General features: G+C 37.2%; 1 long non-coding RNA gene across 1 annotated transcript; it reads left to right on the forward strand.

Annotated features, from left to right (window-relative positions):
• Nucleotides 1-449: 449 nt before the first annotated feature.
• LOC136230956 (uncharacterized) lies at nucleotides 450-1,456 on the forward strand. The gene is made up of 3 exons (XR_010689624.1): nucleotides 450-877; nucleotides 988-1,068; nucleotides 1,337-1,456. It is a non-coding gene; the product is annotated as an uncharacterized lncRNA (long non-coding RNA).
• The last annotated feature ends 1,242 nt before the right edge of the window (nucleotides 1,457-2,698 follow it).

Here is a 2,698-nt window from a genome sequence, read left to right on the forward strand (position 1 = left end):
CTCGGCTCGGCTCGATTTGTAAACGAGCCGTTCGTGAGCATGATTTTCAAGCTCGGTTTGTAAACGAGCAGAGCTTGAGCAGACCAAAGCTCGGCTCGAAAGCTCGCGAGCAAACTCGATTAGAGGTTCGTGAACAAGTTCATGAACAAGCTCGTGATGAAGCTCGATAAAAGCTCGTGAATAATACAAATTATATTTACATAAAATATAATTTACATATAAATAAAAATAATAATTAAAATTTAATAAAAATGATAATGTTAAGTTAAGCCCATCATCATCTCATTAGAAAAAATTAAATAAAAACAACATCATACCGCCTGAGTCCACAAATGTAAAGAAACAATTAAACTTTAAATAAAAAGAACAATTAAATTAAATAAAAATGATAATTAGAGGGATAGGTAGGGTTTTATTTTTATTCTCTCTTCATCTCCTCTCCACCTCGACGCCGCCTGAGTCTTCTTTCTCTTTTCTTCCTCATCTCCTCTCCTCCTCCGCGGCCGCCTACGTCTTCTTTCATCATCTCCTCCTCCGCGGCCGCCTACGTCTTCTTTCATCATCTCCTCCACGCCGTCGCCGTCTTCCTCCTCTTGCATCCTCTCCTCCACGCGGTCGCCGTCTTCCTCCTCTTTCATCATCTCCTCCATTTTCGGCTTGTGAGCTCATAAACGAGCTCGGCTCGTGAGCAAGCTCGTGAGCTCATAAACGAGCTCAGCTTGTGAGCTCGCGAGCTGCTAAACGAGCCGAGCTCGAACAGAAATTTGAGCTCGAACCGAGCTCGAAGCTCGGCTCGAGCTCGATAAGAAACTGCCGAGCCGAGCTCGAGCAGAGCCAAAGCTCGGCTCGGCTCGTTTACAGCCCTAATCATGAATGAGTGCGTGCTATTTTCTCTTCGACCATGCTTGACTTGTACTTTTTGACTACCATTTTTTAAATGTTTGTTAACCTTTAATTTTAATTACCGGATATCTTGTGACCTTATAGGAATTTTAATCACCCAAAAATTCCGATGCTGTTCGAGCATTTTCTACAATGAAAAAGGATTATACAATAAAACTAGAAATGGTATGTAAACTCAAATAGTAAGTTGAAGTAAATTATATCTCTATATAACTCTGTTTTTTTTACCAATTTGTAGCTATAGTGGATTTTCTAATCTATTTGGTGTATTCCTTTATAAAATGTCATGATATAAAGATTGATTATGTTATTCATTTATCTGATACACCATGAAGAATTGTGATCCAATGTCTGTACTCATTTTCACTTTTCATTTTCTATATTTATACTTTGAAGATCAATATTCAATTAACTTGTGTATTTTATGTTGTAGGGAGCAAAGGGATGGAAGAAAACCTGCAAAGAATGGGCATAACAAGTCATGAGATTCAAGGTTTAGGTTTTTAGGCTTCTTATATAATTTTTTTTTATATAATCAAAACCATATATTACTACGAAGCAAGTGAACAAATATCGTTTTGAATACAAGCTCTAATACAACTAGGAAAACCTTCAATGAAAATTTCCATTTGAGAAAGAGAACGTGCCCAAGCAGCTAAATTATGAGCCGCAACATTAGCTTGACGTCTCTCATACACGAACTCGATTGAAGCAAAGGATTGAGCCACTTCATAAATGTCTTCTAAAATGATCCCCAGCCAATTTGATACCACCACATCACCTTTAATTAACTCAATAGCAGAGGCTGAATCGGAAGCAACCAAGAGAGTCTGATATCCACAATCTCGTACCACACGTAATGAATAAAGAATCGATAAAAGCTCTGCATGTAGGGCCGATAAAGTAGTACCAATTGGACCACCACCAGAAATGGATACAAGACCGTTCAGTCTAACAACTAAACCAAATGATCCAATAAAAGTTTGAACCGAAAAAGCAGCATCACAATTTAGCTTATAGGAATTAGGAACAGGTGGTAACCACAAATAATTAACAACGGGCTCAATTAATCTTGATCGAACATCACTTAATTCTGAAGACCATAACCTTAATCCACCTTCAAAATCAGCAACACATTACATCTCTCCCCTGCCCAACAAGACATCTTTTCTTTAAATTTCAATTTGGCTTCCATTAATATGACTATCAACTTCCAAATTTTGCTGCATCATTTGTGGATTATTATGCCTAGATAGAAAAATATCAGCATTCCTAGCCGCATCAAATCCTGCAAATTCTAAACAAAGATTTGATCCAACAAAAGATAATTCATTTTCTGCAACTCTTTGTGAAGAAAACCAATCAGCTCCATCATTTATTGGATTTAAGAAAACATGGTAAGAATTTGCAACATTCACATTCCGAATTTGTGAAATATTATCACACACTTGATCCACTTCCAAAATTCCATAATCACACCCTCCTTCCTCCTGATGAACAGCAGCAGCTCTCCAAAAGAATTTGATGTCCTGCATCTCAACAATTCACCAAAACCTGAAATTGAATCCCTGATAGCTCCTACCACTTTAATCTCCCCAATTGGCTTCTTTCCATGAATAATTTGATTTCTTTCAAACCAAATGTAATTAATCATCCCACAAAAGAAAGCAAATTCAACCTTTGATAAAATCATCATTACAGCACTAAACCATTCCAGACAATCCACACCAGATCTCTTATAAACAGGATAACTTAAATTCGCCTGTTTTCAATATAATCTTATATGAGGACAATC

The sequence above is a fragment of the Euphorbia lathyris genome, chromosome 5, assembly GCF_963576675.1.
Source record: "Euphorbia lathyris chromosome 5, ddEupLath1.1, whole genome shotgun sequence".
Lineage (NCBI taxonomy): Eukaryota > Viridiplantae > Streptophyta > Magnoliopsida > Malpighiales > Euphorbiaceae > Euphorbia > Euphorbia lathyris.